Here is a 16,716-nt window from a genome sequence, read left to right as displayed (position 1 = left end):
TTTATATGAATAATATGTTCAAAAGATCTCACAAAATAAATATTTTGAATTATTAAAATAGATCTAAAATAAATCCATAAGAAGCCGGATTGAGGAGGAGCAACTTCTAAAAATTGAGAGATAGACGTTTAATTTCAAAATTTCATTATAACATGAAACACCTAATCATAACCTCATTAATACCTGGGTCACATGGCCAGACCCTCCCTCTCTTTTTTTTTTCTTTTTTTTTTTAAGAAAATAGGAAATATTATATTAATAAGACAACAACAGTATGCAATGACAAATCATATTTTATATAATACCTGTGTGTTTTTATATAATAATGGCAAATTATATTTTTGAAGAAAAGTTAATTACATTTATAACAAAAATAAAAATGGTAACAATGACCTTTAGCAATAAATGAGAAGCACATAATGCCGTAAGAATAATGCTATGTATGTATCAATTAATTTAAGATGTTTTAGATATTTATAATTTGTGTAATAAGTGGAGTCAGTAATAATGACATAACACTAGTTGGTACACTAATGTTTACATTAATTAATGCATGTAGCACCATCACAACCATAATTGTGGAACAATCAATACCACCATGCACCTAGTTGATGGAACAATACCACCACCACCTATCAAGCAGGAACACAACCATTAATTTTTGGATAAAAGCCAGTACTATTTTTCAATACGCATTTAATACATTTTTTACATATATTTTAACACTAACAACAATTCTAAAGACTAATTTGGGATTATCAGTAAGAAGTATAGAAAATATTTATAATTTTAATAAACATTTCATATAATTTTGCATATTTTTATACTTTCTGATACATTTTTTACACATAATTTAACACTAATAACAACTCTAAAGACTAATTTAAACATTTTCCTTATTATTATGATAATTTAACACTAATAACAACTCTAGAGACTAATTTAAACATTTTCCTTATTATTATATAGCAATACTTACTTGGTATTATACTCGCTGAGTCTCGCTTCATTCAAGTTGGGGTGAAGACTTGACCCATCTAGTACTCGTTCAATTTACTATAGTTCTTTTAGTTTGATAATTTGAACTATTCATTTTTAGGCCACTATACATAGATTATTCATAAAGAAAAAAAAAATATAGATTCATCAATAATTGTAATTGTATGATTTCATATATTTGTTCTAAAAAATGGACAAGTATGATTTCAAAAATTAACCTTCCAATTTTTTCAAAATAAATATGATAAAACCATGTAATTAATTACTATAAACGAATTGATTTAATTTTTTTCATAAATAATTTACACAAATTTCAATAAAGAACGAAATTAAATTTCAAAATAAAAATATGTATCAGATCTACAAGAGCATGGCTCCTCCTAGAGACAAGCTTTTCTCATATTTCATCACTTGCTTGGTGTTATTTCCCTTTATTTCACCTTATCATTCCATTGCTGATAATAAAGAGACTGATTAGAACAAATCTAAGGAAGGATCATTCCACTATCCGCTCTCCCAGTTATAACCAAACACTACTTTAAACATAACCAAAGATTTTTACGGTCGTGACCAAAATAACAATCATAATAGGTCATAACTACTATCATATTGAGTCATAACCAAAAATCATGACCAAACACCATTTAAGGCAGACCAAAGACCTCTTCATAACCAAAATAACCACCATAAGAGATCATAACTAACACATTAAGCATCTAGTACACCCCTTTTTAAGCTGTGTATTATAGAATTTCCCCATCTTTCAAATATTTCACTCCGATAGCTTGTCATAGTTCACGTTAAATTTTACAACACTCTTTCTTCTTCTACCTTTCTTTCATAATCAAGTCCACAAATAGCATCTCTATTTAGCATTGTATGAGAAAAATAAAAGATATGCATCAACATCATTGGAACAAAATGGCCCATTTATAAAATTCCAAATACTATAGCATGTCAAAGTATAAGTTTAACATCATCAAAAAGATAAATTACACCAACACCTCCTGAGATTTACTTTTAATACTTGGGGGTTTTACACTGGGTGATGGATATGGAGTTTTAGGGGAGGTTTGCAGTAGGAGATTTACATTGGGTGACTTGGGGGTGGTTTTGCACTAGGTGATTTGGGTTGTTTTACACTGGGTGTTTGATTGATTACTTCAAAGAAATAATTTTTCATGAATGCAGTCTTATGCAAATTACATGCTTGACTAATTGCTCAAAAAACTACTTTTTGCTAAACAAAAAAGTTTTCTTTGATTTTGTGACATGGTTGAGTTGTGGCGGTGATGAGTTGGTAGGTGCTAGAAAGGAGAAGGTGCATTGATGTGTAATGGGGGGAGGTGGAGGGACCAACGAGTGATGGTTGTTGTTTGTATTAAGTGAGAAAGGAAATACAGTGAAAGGAGGGAGAGAATGTGAGGGTAAATTTGGTATTTAAAAAAAGTAATCCACTTACATTAGCGAAAATTGGTAGTTGACTGTTAAGTTAACTAATGGTGAGTGGGGACAATTGATAATGCAACTTTAAACCTCAGGATGGGGGCTTTTGGCTGGGCTTGACCTCAGCACCATTGAATCATCAGAAGGAAACTAAAAACAGTACAATGAAGAAAGCTAGTGATATTCAACAAACAGAGACAAATGTGAAGATCAAATGAAAGATGCAAAAACAAACATTTAAACATGACATTGAATTTGCAAACCAAAGCAGCTTTAATCACATTAGTAATAAGCCCATAAGTTGTGTACTAGAGTGCAATATTAAACTTTTTCACATCTTTTCTACATGTACTTGTAAACCAACAAAAGAAAACCTCACCACAATGTGTCTTTGTGAAGATCTAGTTAAACCACACGGCAATGGAAGATGCGATGACAAGGAGCATCAGAAATGTTTCTCCATGAAAATCCAATAAAAATGTCCTGAAATTCCATAAGCAGCCATGATTTTCTGTCCACAACACCCTGAGTGAAAAGCTTTATCAATCGAATGAATGCAAATGAGCAATAATACAGCCTGACAAACTTGTAAACAATGTAGCCAGTTTAAAGAAACTTCATTATAAAACAAGTAAAACAATGGTTTCAGTCTAAAAAAACTTCTATTACCTAACAAGGCCCTCTTTTATTTCCTAGAGTTGTTACATATCCTTCATGTTTCCATCTATTTATATTAGTTTTTCTCATAACACCATATATTTCTTCTAAATATAATGATAGAATACAAACAAATCACCCACATATAATTTAGAACCTTCAACCCACCAAAAATATAATTTAGAATCTTCCACATCTATATAGGTGCCAGAGTCACGAAAAGGGAATTCAAACACAAGACGACAATGCACAAATTGCTAACTACAGATAAACATACGAGTAAATTAACTGAATCGACAACTTGTTTATCCAATGCCCTGCATAAAAGGGGGCCTCATTTTTTTTTATATACAATGTATATATCAGATAAAAATAAAAACAATGTTATAAAGGAAATTGGAAAAAGCAAAAATAGGTAAAAATGATCTCCCTTTAAATTGTATTTCATACATATCAAAACAAACTACCCTATCATTATTATATCTCTCAATAGTTATCATTATACTTTGCCCTTTCTCTGCATCATAACAAAGAAAATGGCAAAAGAAAAAGTAAATACTCGTATAGTTAAAGGTTAAACATGAAGAAAAAAACAAACTCTCTGTCATTATACAAATGAAAGGCCTTCATCACTATACATTTCTCTTGGTGAAAACAAAAACCCTCATCATTATATCTCTCTATGGGTCAAAATAGCAAATCCAGATCGACAAGATGAAAACTCAGCCACATAACCAACCACAAAAGCTTTTGCAACACATGACTATGTGGTTGGTTTTATGGTTGATTCTATATTGCATTAGCAACGGTCAATTGTAAAATATAAATTGTACTTCACCCTATGAATTATGTTAACAAAATTTGAATATAACTAGGATTTTATTTTCAAAAAATTTCCAAAGAATTTAAGATCTTATTCGAAGAAATCAATCAAACAGTTACTTTATAGTCAAATGTCGTCTAAGGAAATTTAAAATTTAATTTCAAAGTGAAAGACTCGGTCATGACCTCCTCATCTAACACTTTTCCATAAAATCAAATTCCCTCTAAAGTAAAAAACCTAAAGATTTCTGTCTGATCAAAAACTTTTCATAATTTCAAAAATTCTACTCGGGTTTTCTTTCAAAATTCTTTCCTCCCAAGGAGCTTTGGATTTTATTCCAAGTATCCAATCAAACAATTGTCTCCTTAGTCAATTATCTTTTGGGGGGATTTCGAATTTTATTCAAAATTGAAGATTTGGTCACCACTTCCTTATCTGCCACTTTTCATAAAAGTTGAAATTCCCCCTAAAGTCAATAACTTAAAGACTCTTATTCCATCAAACACCTTCCACAGCCTCTAAGGCTCTACTTAAGTTGGAACGTTTCTCTTTTTTAGAAGTTACTCTTTAATCACATGTTTCATTGCGGATTGAAATTTTAAAAAGGCAAAAATTCTTTCTTTTTTTCTTTTTTCTTTTTTGATCACTAAGGTAACAACCCAAATTCAAACTCAAATTCTTCACAATTGGGAAACAACCCCCCCTAATTTACTACTGATTACTCAAATCATTATCAAAATATGAGTTCACAGCCTGGATTGAACGCCCAAATCTTTGTAATTGGATCATTGCCCCAAATAACTAGGATTGCAACAGAATCAAATCACTGCAATATCAGACTCCCCAGACTTTGGGAATGAAATCACAATCTTTCTAATTGTTGATCTCTGGAATCAAATCAGTTTCAAAATAACACATAAGCACATAATTTGCATTTATGCCTATTGAGGGGTAGGGTTGCCCTGTCCTAATTTAGAAATGAGATATACGATTCACTAGATCATTCAAAGAGGCAATAATACAATCCTAGAAAGGATAGCATCATGTCCTAGTTTGGAAGGTGCTAATGCTCTCTATATGCAAAAGGTAAGTTATGTCACAAAAAGGTACATCAGTTATTACTATCAATACAACACTCCTTCCACAAAGGAATGATCAAACAATACGAGTAGCATAATCTGATGCTTGCCTTGTTGAAATAACATAACCCACGAATAGCGTCCGGAATATTATGCAACAAACATGAGGATACGTGAATGGACCCAATCAATTTTGTTTAACACTTGCCATCGGATCTCGAAGTCATCCGCATCACCGATTGGGTGATAGCTGCCCAAGCAAGGCAATTTTGAGGAATTTTAATGATTCCTACCAGAGTGATCAATCTAAACAATTGCCTTTCCATTATATATTGTTTCTCGAAATGTGCCCCCATTTATTTTCAAAAGTGCGTGAGCAAATTTCAACTTCAAATTTTTTTTTTTTAAAATCCTTTTTAAAAATAAAGTGCCCTTTTTCATTTAAATTTTCAAAGTTTTCATTTCCTCTTTTTCTTCAGATGTTTCGAGGAGTTCGGATTTTATTCCGAGGAATCAATCAAGCAATCATCCTTTAGTCGAATATCTTACAGAGGAACCAAAATTTTATTCAAAATCAGAGATTTGGTCATCACTTCCTTGTCTAACATTTCTCCATAAAATTAAGGTTCCCTCAAAGTCAGTGGCCCAAGGATTTTTACTCAATGAAAAGAACTATCCATAATTTTCGAACTCTATTCAAATTTTATTTTCAAAAAATTTTCAAAGAATTTAAGATCTTATTCGAAGAAATCAATCAAACAGTTACTTTATAGTCAAATGTCGTCTAAGGAAATTTAAAATTTAATTTCAAAGTGAAAGACTCGGTCATGACCTCCTCATCTAACACTTTTCCATAAAATCAAATTCCCTCTAAAGTAAAAAACCTAAAGATTTCCGTCTGATCAAAAACTTTTCATAATTTCTAAAATCTTACTCGGGTTTTCTTTCAAAATTCTTTCCTCCCAAGGAGCTTTGGATTTTATTCCAAGTATCCAATCAAACAATTGTCTCCTTAGTCAATTATCTTTTGGGGGGATTTCGAATTTTATTCAAAATGGAAGATTTGATCACCACTTCCTTATCTACCACTTTTCATAAAAGTTGAAATTCCCCCTAAACAAAGTCAATGACTTAAAAGACTCTTATTCAATCAAACACCTCCGACAACCTCCAAGGTTCTACATAAGTTGGAAACTTTCTGTTTTTTAGAAGTTACTCTTTAATCACATGTTTTATTGCGGATTTAAATTTTAAAAAGGCAAAAATTCTTTCTTTCTTTCTTTCTTTTTTATTTTTTGATCACTAAGGTAACAACTCAAATTCTTCAGTATTGGGAAACAACCCCCCTAATTTACTACTGATTACACAAATCATTATCAAAATATGAATTCACTGCCTAGATTGAACCCCCAAATCTTTGTAATTGGATCATTGCCCCCAAAGAACTAGGATTGCAACAGAATCAAATCACTGCAATATCAGACTCCCCAGACTTTGGGAATGAAATCACAAGCTTTCTGATTGTTGATCTCTGGAATCAAATCAGTTTCAAAATATCACATAAGCACATAATTTGCATTCATTCCTATTTGGGGGCAAGGTTGCCCTGTCCTAATTGAGAAATGAGATCTACGATTCACTAGATCATTCAAAGAGGCAATAATACAATCCTAGAAAGGACGGCATCCTGCCCTAGTTTGGAAGGTGCTAATGCTCTCTATACGCAAAAAGTAAGTTATGTCACAAAAAGGTACATCAGCTATTACTATCAATATAGCACTCCTTCCACAAGGGAATGATCAAACAGTACTAGTAGCATAATCTGATGCTTGCCTTGTTAACATAACATAACCCACGAATAGTGTCCGGGATATTATGCAACAAACATAAGGATAGGGGAATGGACCCAGTCAATTTTGTTTTACACTTACAGTCGGATCTCAAAGTCGTCCTCATTACCCATTGGGTGATAGCTGCCCAACCAAGGCAATTTTGAGGAATTTTAATGATTCCTACCACAGTGATTAATCTAAACAATTGCCTTTCCATTATTTATTGTTTCCGGAAAGTGCACCAATTTATTTTCAAAGTGCGTGATCAAATTTCAACTTCAATTTTTTTTTGTAAGTCGTTTTTCAAAATAAAGTGCCCTTTTTTATTTAAATTTTCAAAGTTTTCATTTCCTCTTTTTCTTCAAATGTTTTGAGGAGTTCAGATTTTATTCCAAGGAATCAATCAAACAATCATCCTTTAGCCGAATATCTTACGGAGGAACCAAAATTTTATTCAAAATCAGAGACTTGGTCATCACTTCCTTGTCTAACATTTCTCCATAAAATTAAGGTTCCCTCAAAGTTAGTGGCCCAAGGACTTTTACTCGATGAAAAGAACTTTCCATAATTTCCGAACTCTGATCAAATTTTATTTTCAAAAAATTTCCAAGGAATTTAAGATCTTATTCGAAGAAATCAATCAAACAGTTACCTTGTAGTCAAATGTCTTCTAAGGAAATTCAAAATTTCATTTCAAAGTGAAAGACTCGATCATGACCTCCTCATCTAACACTTTTCCATAAAATCAAATTCCCTCTAAAGTCAAAAACCTAAAAATTTCCGTCCAATCAAAAACTTTTCATAATTTCTAAAATTCTACTCGGATTTTCTTTCAAAATTCTTTCCTCCCAACGAGCTTTGGATTTTATTCCAAGTATCCAATCGAACAATTGTTTCCTTAGTCAATTATCTTTTGGGGGGATTTCGAATTTTATTCAAAATTGAAGATTTGGTCACCACTTCCTTATCTACCACTTTACATAAAAGTTGAAATTCCCCCTAAAGTCAATGACTTAAAGACTCTTATTCAATCAAACACCTTCCACAACCTCTAAGGCTCTACTTAAGTTCGAAAGTTTCTCCTTTTTAGAAGTTACTCTTTAATCACATGTTTTATTGCGGATTTAAATTTTAAAAAGGCCAAAAAAAAAAAAATTTTCTTTTTTGATCACTAAGGTAACAACCCAAATTCTAACTCATACTCTTCAGAATTGGGAAACAACCCCCCTAATTTACTACTGATTACTAAAATCATTATCAAAATATGAATTCACTGCCTAGATTGAACCCCCAAATCTATATAATTGGATCCTTGCCCCAAATAACTAGGATTGCAACAGAATCAAATCACTGCAATATCAGACTCCCCAGACTTTGGCAATGAAATCACAGTCTTTCTGATTGTTGATCTCTGGAATCAAATCAGTTTCAAAATATCACATAAGCACATAATTTGCATTCATGCCTATTGGGGGGTAGGGTTGCCCTATCCTAATTTAGAAATGAGATCTACGATTCACTAGATCATTCAAAGAGGCAATAATACAATCCTAGAAAGGACGACATCCTGCCCTAGTTTGGAAGGTGCTAATACTCTCTATATGCAAAAGGTAAGTTATGTCACAAAAAAGTACATCAGTTATTACTATCAATATAACACTCCTTCCACAAGGAAATGATCAAACAGTACTAGTAGCATAATCTGATGCTTGCCTTGTTGACATAACATAACCCACGAATAGCGTCTGGGATATTATGCAACAAACATGAGGATAGATGAATGGATCCAGTCAATTTTGTTTAACACTTACCATCGGATCTCGAAGTCGTCCTCATCACCCATTGGGTGATAGCTGCCCAACCAAGGCAATTTTGAGGAATTTTAATGATTCCTACCAGAGTGATCAATCTAGACAACTGCCTTTCCGTTATTTATTGTTTCCGGAAAGTGCCCCAATTTATTTTCAAAAGTACGTGATCAAATTTCAACTTCAATATTTTTTTCAAAATCCTTTCTCAAAATAAAGTGCCCTTTTTTATTTAAATTTTCAAAGTTTTCATTTCCTCTTTTTCTTCAAATGTTTTGAGGAGTTCGGATTTTATTCCGAGAAATGAATCAAACAATCATCCTTTAGCCAAATATCTTACGGAGGAACCAAAATTTTATTCAAAATCAGAGACTTGGTCATCACTTCTTTGTCTAACATTTCTCAATAAAATTAAGACTCAAAGTCAGTGGCCCAACGATTTTTACTCGATGAAAAGAACTTTCCATAATTTCCGAACTCTACTCGAATTTTATTTTCAAAAAATTTCCAAAGAATTTAAGATCTTATTCGAAGAAATCAATTAAACAGTTACCTTATAGTCAAATGTCTTCTAAGGCAATTCAAAATTTCATTTCAAAGTGAGAGACTCGGTCATGACCTCCTCATCTAACACTTTTCCATAAAATCAAATTCTCTCTAAAGTCAAAAACCTAAAGATTTCCGTCCGATCAAAAACTTTTCATAATTTCTAAAAGTCTACTCGGCTATTAGACCAGCTATGTTGTATGGGACGGAGTGTTGGGCAACTAAGAAACAACATGTAGATAAGATGAGTGTGGCTGAGATGAGGATGCTAAGATGGATGTGTGGTAAGACTAGACAGGACAGGATTAGGAATGAGTGTATTCGAAAATGGGTAGGAGTAGCACCGATAGAAGATAAGTTGAGAGAGAATCGTTTGAGATGGTTTGGTCATATTCAACGGAGACCAACAGAGGCAGTAGTGAAGAGATGCGATGCTGTAACGGTAGATGGAAGTGTTAGGGGACGGGGTAGGCCTAGATTAACGTTGACTAGCGTTATAAATAGAGATATGAATCTACTTAATTTGACTAATGAAATGGCCTTTGATAGGGCCGCGTGGAGAAGAAGGATTCATGTAGCCGACCCCATTTGATGGGACTTAAGGCTTCGTTTGGTTTGGTTTGGTATCCAATCAAACAATTGTCTCCTTAGTCAATTATCTTTTGGGGGGATTTAGAATTTTATTCAAAATTTAAGATTTGGTCACCACTTCCTTATCTACCACTTTTCATAAAAGTTGAAATTCCCCCTAAAGTCAATGACTTAGAAGACTCTTATTCAATCAAACACCTTCCACAACCTCCAAGGCTCTACTTAAGTTGGAAAGTTTCTCTTTTTTAAAAGTTACTCTTTAATCACATGTTTTATTGCAGATTTAAATTTTAAAAAGGCAAAAATTCTTTCTTTCTTTTTTCTTTTTTGATCACTAAGGTAACAACCCAAATTCAAACTCAAATTCTTCCGAATTGGGAAACAACCCCCCTAATTTACTGCTGATTACTCAGATCATTATCAAATATGAATTCAATGCCTAGACTGAACACCCAAATCTTTGTAATTGGATCCTTGCCCCCAAAGAACTAGGATTGCAACAGAATCAAATCACTGCAATATCAGACTCCCCAGACTTTGGGAATGAAATCACAACTTTTTGATTGTTGATCTCTGGAATCAAATCAGTTTCAAAATATCACATAAGCACATAATTTGCATTCATTCCTATTTGGGGGCAGGGTTGCCCAGTCCTAATTTAGAAATGAGATCTACAATTCACTAGATCATTTAAGGAGGCAATAATACAATCCTAGAAAGGACGACATCCTGCCCTAGTTTGGAAGGTGCTAATGCTCTCTATATGCAAAAGGTAAGTTATGTCACAAAAAAGTACATATCAATATAACACTCCTTCCACAAGGGAATGATCAAACAGTACTAGTAGCATAATCTGATGTTTGCCTTGTTAACATAACATAACCCACGAATAGTGTCCGGGATATTATGCAACAAACATGAGCATACGTGAATGGACCCAGTCAATTTTGTTTAACACTTACCGTCGGATCTCGAAGTCGTTCTCATCACCCATTGGGTGATAGCTGCCCAACCAAGGCAATTTTGAGGAATTTTAATGATTCCTACTATAGTGATCAATCTAAACAACTGCCTTTCCATTATTCATTGTTTCCGAAAAGTGTCCCAATTTATTTTCAAAAGTGCATGATCAAATTTCAACTTCAATTTTTTTTTCAAAATAAAGTGCCTTTTTTATTTAAATTTTCAAATTTTTCACTTCCTCTTTTTCTTCAAATGTTTTGAGTTCGGATTTTATTCCGAGGAATCAATCAAACAATCATCCTTTAGCCGAATATCTTACGGAGGAACCAAAATTTTATTCAAAATCAGAGACTTGGTCATCACTACTTTGTCTAACGTTTCTCCATAAAATTAAGGATCCCTCAAAGTTAGTGGCCCAAGGATTTTTACTCGATGAAAAGAACTTTCCATAATTTGCGAGTCTACTCAAATTTTATTTTCAAAAAATTTCCAAGGAATTTAAGATCTTATTCGAAGAAATCAATCAAACAGTTACCTTAAAATCAAATGTCTTCTAAGGAAATTCAAAATTTCATTTCAAAGTGAGAGACTCGGTCATGACCTCCTCATCTAACACTTTTCCATAACATCAAATTCCCTCTAAAGTCAGAAACCTAAAGATTTCCGTCCGATCAAAAACTTTTCATAATTTCTAAAATTCTACTATGATTTTCTTTCAAAATTCTTTCCTCCCAATGAGCTTTGAATTTTATTCCAAGTATCCAATCAAACAATTGTCTCCTTAGTCAATTATCTTTTGGGGGGATTTCGAATTTTATTCAAAATTTAAGATTTGGTCACCACTTCCTTATCTATCACTTTTCATAAAAGTTGAAATTCCCCCTAAAGTCAATGACTTAAAGACTCTTATTCAATCAAACACCTTCCACAACCTCCAAGGCTCTACTTAAGTTGGAAAGTTTCTCTTTTTTAAAAGTTACTCTTTAATCACATGTTTTATTGCAGATTTAAATTTTAAAAAGGCAAAAATTCTTTCTTTCTTTTTTCTTTTTTGATCACTAAGGTAACAACCCAAATTCAAACTCAAATTCTTCCGAATTGGGAAACAACCCCCCTAATTTACTGCTGATTACTCAAATCATTATCAAATATGAATTCAATGCCTAGACTGAACACCCAAATCTTTGTAATTGGATCCTTGCCCCCAAAGAACTAGGATTGCAACAGAATCAAATCCCTGCAATATCAGACTCCCCAGACTTTGGGAATGAAATCACAACTTTCTGATTGTTGATCTCTGGAATCAAATCAGTTTCAAAATATCACATAAGCACATAATTTGCATTCATTCCTATTTGGGGGCAAGGTTGCCCTGTCCTAATTGAGAAATGAGATCTACGATTCACTAGATCATTCAAAGAGGCAATAACACAATCCTAGAAAGGACGGCATCCTGCCCTAGTTTGGAAGGTGCTAATGCTCTCTATACGCAAAAAGTAAGTTATGTCACAAAAAGGTACATCAGCTATTACTATCAATATAACACTCCTTCCACAATGGAATGATCAAACAGTACTAGTAGCATAATCTGATGCTTGCCTTGTTGACATAACATAACCCATGAATAGTGTCCGGGGATATTATGCAACAAACATGAGGATAGGTGAATGGACCTAGTCAATTTTGTTTCACACTTACCGTCAGATCTCGAAGTCGTCCTCATCACCCATTGGGTGATAGTTGCCCAACCAAGGCAATTTTGAGGAATTTTAATGATTCCTACCAGAGTGATCAATCTAAACAACTGCCTTTCCATTATTTATTATTTCCCGAAAATTGTCCCAATTTATTTTCAAAAGTGCGTGATCAAATTTCAACTTCAATTTTTTTTTCTAAATCCTTTTTCAAAATAAAGTGCCCTTTTTTATTTAAATTTTCAACGTTTTCATTTCCTCTTTTTCTTCAAATGTTTTGAGTTCGGATTTTATTCCGAGGAATCAATCAAACAATCATCCTTTAGCCGAATATCTTACGGAGGAACCAAAATTTTATTCAAAATCAGAGACTTGGTCATCACTTCCTTGTCTAACATTTCTCCACAAAATTAAGGTTCCCTCAAAGTCAATGGGCCAAGGATTTTTACTCGATGAAAAGAACTTTCCATAACTTCCAAACTCTACTCAAATTTTATTTTCAAAAAATTTACAAGGAATTTAAGATCTTATTCGAAGAAATCAATCAAACAGTTACCTTATAGTCAAATGTCTTCTAAGGAAATTCAAAATTTCATTTCAAAGTGAGAGACTCAGTCATGACCTCCTCATCTAACACTTTTACATAAAATCAAATTCCCTCTAAAGTCAAAACCTAAAGATTTCCGTCCGATCAAAAACTTTTCATAATTTCTAAAAGTCTACTCGAGTTTTCTTTCAAAATTCTTTCCTCCCAACGAGCTTTGGATTTTATTCCAAGTATCCAATCAAACAATTGTCTCCTTAGTCAATTATCTTTTGGGGGGATTTGAAATTTTATTCAAAATTGAAGATTTGGTCACCACTTCCTTATCTACCACTTTTCATAAAAGTTGAAATTCCCCCCTAAAGTCAAATGTCTTAAAGACTCTTATTCAATCAAACACCTTCCACAACCTCCAAGGCTCTACTTAAGTTGGAAAGTTTCTCTTTTTGGGAAACAACCCCCCTAATTTATTACTGATTACTCAAATCATTATCAAAACATGAATTCACTGCCTAGATTGAACCCCTAAATCTTTGTAATTGGATCATTGCCCCAAATAACTAGGATTGCAACAAAATCAAATCACTGCCATATCAAACTCACCAAATTTTGGGAATGAAATCACAATCTTTCTGATTGTTGATCTCTGGAACCAAATCAAATCAGTTTCAAAATATCACATATGCACATAATTTGCATTCATGCCTATTTGGGGGGTAGGGTTGCCCTGTCCTAATTTAGAAATGAGATCTACAATTCACCAAATAATTCAAAGAGGCAATGATACAATCCTAGAAAGGAGGGCATCCTGCCGTAGTTTGGAAGGTGCTAATGCTCTCTATGCAAAAGGTAAGTTTGGTCACAAAGAGGTACATCAATTATTACTATCAATATACCTCTCATTCCACAAGGGAATGATCAAAAAATATATAAATACATAAATAAATAAAACAAAGTGGATAATTATTGGACACCCCACAAAATGGAAATTTCCATATAACACCAAGAATATATCTGGTAACAAGAAAAATATGGCATTAACAACAGAATCAAGAGAAGCAGATTCTAACACATGTTTCTCCAACACTAGTGCCATCTCTGCCGAAGCCACTTCTGCGTCATTTCGGTTCAAAATGATTTAGGTTACTATCAATTATGTCTTAACAGCTACCATCACAAAGAGACACAATTAAAAGGGCTTCAAAGATTTGAGTCAAGGACCAAAATACTATACAAGCACAAAAGATATAATTGGACTCTACTGTACTATTCACGATTAACTAAATATTTGGAAAGAGCGAAAGCACCAATAAAAGGAAGAAGATGATTCGTAGAAGCAATTTTCCTTATCCAAAAAATTGTGACCTTAAAAATTGTGCCTCACCTAGTCTCAATTAGAGCAATCCCTCCCCCCCCCCCCAAAAAAAAAAAATAAATAAATAATAAATAAATAAAAAGGTTGTTTCTCAATACCACACTTCCCCTGTAAAATAATTCGAAACACGATGAGGTACAAGTCCTCAAGCAGAACTTCACTCAATTTCTAGAGAGCTTGACAAAAAGTTCTTAGTCGGTAAATTTTTCAATTCAATTTTTAATTTGTTGTTAAATTGTTTCAAGCATGAATTTATTGATCTTTTATGTAGTTTAAATCATGTTTACAAGATGGAATGAAAAGAGGCTTTAGTAAAGCAAAAGCATAGCTATTTTGGGGGTGAGTTTTCATGATTGTGTAGAATTTAAATTGTGCAGAGGCCTGACTTTGATGAATTTTTAAAAATAGTTCTCTACCTCGTAATTTCATGAAATTTTAACAGGCCATCCCTCCATGAGCCTAGTATATTGTGCAATAGAAGAAAATTCCAATAAATGAATTTTAAATAAATCTCAAACTAGGTTGTGTTTTGTTTTACTACTATGCTGAATTCTATTTTAACCTACTGTTTTCTATACGTTTTTTAGTTGAAGAGACACTTGAAACAATTCAAAATAAGTCAAATTTCTTGAAGTTGTGCTAGGGGAGCACAATAAATCATTGCCTTCAAACTCTATTGCAAAATGTGCTAAAATTTTATTGGATTTTCACCAAAAGTTTATCATTAGATCTTCAAGTTTACTATCTAAATCAAAAATGAAAGTGTAAAAGAATCAAGTCTTATTATGTTGCAGACGCATAGAAGAAGTGTAAATTGAATCAAATTATGGTTAACAACCTCACCTATCCACTTCAATGAAAAGCTAAAACACTTCCACTTAAACAAAAACACATTCAGAAAGTAGGATTGACAGCAAAATCGATAGAAACAATACATACACATACCTATAGGGCAAAGGAAAATCATATTTGGATCTGAGACAGAGAGGGCACAGATTGTCAATACAAAATCAAGGCATCGACATTTCTACCCTGCAATGAATCCAATATTAAAGAGATGTTCGATAAGGACCAACAACATATGGTGAATGTCATTGTATTTTTATAAGAAAAGTGAGGTCATACCACCCAGAATAGAGTAAACAACACAAATATAAGATCGGCTCTACAGGAAACGTAAGCATGAGATGAGATAAATCTGTTTAAACTAACATATTATCATCATGACAATAATCTGTTTGACCCATCATAATCCCTTTGTTGCCAAATTAATGAGCCCATAAGAAGCTCGAGGAAAAGCCAATTCAATGTAGAGAGAAAGCTCATAACTTGGTCTAATTTCTTAATATGGATTCATAAAAAGCAAGCTAACAAATCAACCCAAAAACAAAAATATTTGCGTATAAAACTATGGCTTTATGGTAATTATGTAATCATCCTCTGTTTTTGGAATTATACAAAAAAATTTAACATCAGTTATTAAATGTTTAGCTAATTTTATTTTTATTTTTTTTAAATGAAAAAGAAAGAAAGATAGAAAAGAAAAGGAAAAAGATAGTACAGAGAACTCTAGGTCAACACCAAATCAAAGCCCTAAATATAAGAGACCAGAAACTCTAGATTGTAGCATTTCGAATTAGCTAGCTCGGGATCTGCATCTGTTCAATCCAGATCAAAGTCATTCAAATCAAAAACAACATCAGCCAAGTCCATATTTGATTAGGCCACAACAATAAATAACCAAACCAATAAAAGTAGTTTGATCTCAAATCCAACATCTACGAATCGAATGCAAATGACACGCATGAGGTGGATCGAAGCCCTAACTGTTGGAGAGACAGAGACAAAGAGAGAATGAGACAAAGAGAGAAAGAGATCGAGGGAGGAGAGGAGAGGAGAGGAGAGGAGAGGAGCCCTAACCTGTTCAGATCAATTGAAGAAGCTGAGGTATTCTTCGTCTGCTCTCTTCTTCTTCTTCGTCTTCGTCTTCGTCTTCGTCTTCTGTCTTCATCTTCTTCTCCTTCTCCTCCCTTTTCTTCTTCGCCTATTCTCTCTCTCTCTCATTTCACTTTCCCCTCTTTTGTTTCTCTTTTTTTATTTTCTTTCCCCCTTTTTATGATTCACCCGTTTCTCTCTCTCTCTCTCTCTCCCCTCTCTTTTTTTTTTTTCTTTTTTCTCTTTTTATCCTTATTTTTATTAAACCTAAAATTCGTAAAATAAATTATTTTTATTTAAAAAAACTCATTTTTTATTAAAAAAATTAAAAAAATATGTTTATTAATTTTATTATTATTGTAATTGTATAAAAATTAATAATTTTTCTTTTTATTTTAGACACATAATAAATAAATAAAATTAT

General features: G+C 32.9%; 1 long non-coding RNA gene across 1 annotated transcript; it reads right to left on the bottom strand.

Annotated features, from left to right (window-relative positions):
• Positions 1-2,699: 2,699 nt before the first annotated feature.
• On the bottom strand, positions 2,700-16,483 carry LOC145804743 (uncharacterized). Its single transcript, XR_014347118.1, has 3 exons — positions 16,278-16,483; positions 15,303-15,389; positions 2,700-2,928 (listed from the first exon to the last, which is right to left on the bottom strand). It is a non-coding gene; the product is annotated as an uncharacterized LOC145804743 (long non-coding RNA).
• Positions 16,484-16,716: the final 233 nt, after the last annotated feature.

The sequence above is a fragment of the Camellia sinensis genome, chromosome 12 (assembly GCF_055761805.1).
Source record: "Camellia sinensis isolate YWXY chromosome 12, ASM5576180v1, whole genome shotgun sequence".
Taxonomy (NCBI): Eukaryota; Viridiplantae; Streptophyta; class Magnoliopsida; order Ericales; family Theaceae; genus Camellia; species Camellia sinensis.
Note: the sequence above shows the minus strand (reverse complement) of the source record. Positions and strands in the feature narration are given on the sequence as shown.